Below are 233 nucleotides of genomic sequence, written 5' to 3'. Positions count from 1 at the left end.
AGTGACTTACAGAGGAATCGGTAGGAAAGGAGATGACAATGACTGCAGGTTAGGAAGGAACGACAAGTCCTGGGCTCTGTTTGCGTCTGTTGATCTCTTCTCTGCCTGGCACAATGACAGATCAAAAACTATCTGTATCCCACCATCTACTCTCCCAAAGAAAGTAGCAGTGTATCTGGACTGGCATGCTGGCACTTTGTCTTTCTTCAGAGTAATTTCTGACACACTGATCC

Source organism: Morone saxatilis, unplaced genomic scaffold, assembly GCF_004916995.1.
Source record: "Morone saxatilis isolate NCDOM2014 unplaced genomic scaffold, NCSU_SB_2.0 Contig22, whole genome shotgun sequence".
NCBI classification, from domain to species: Eukaryota; Metazoa; Chordata; class Actinopteri; family Moronidae; genus Morone; species Morone saxatilis.
This window is presented reverse-complemented; position numbering follows the sequence as displayed.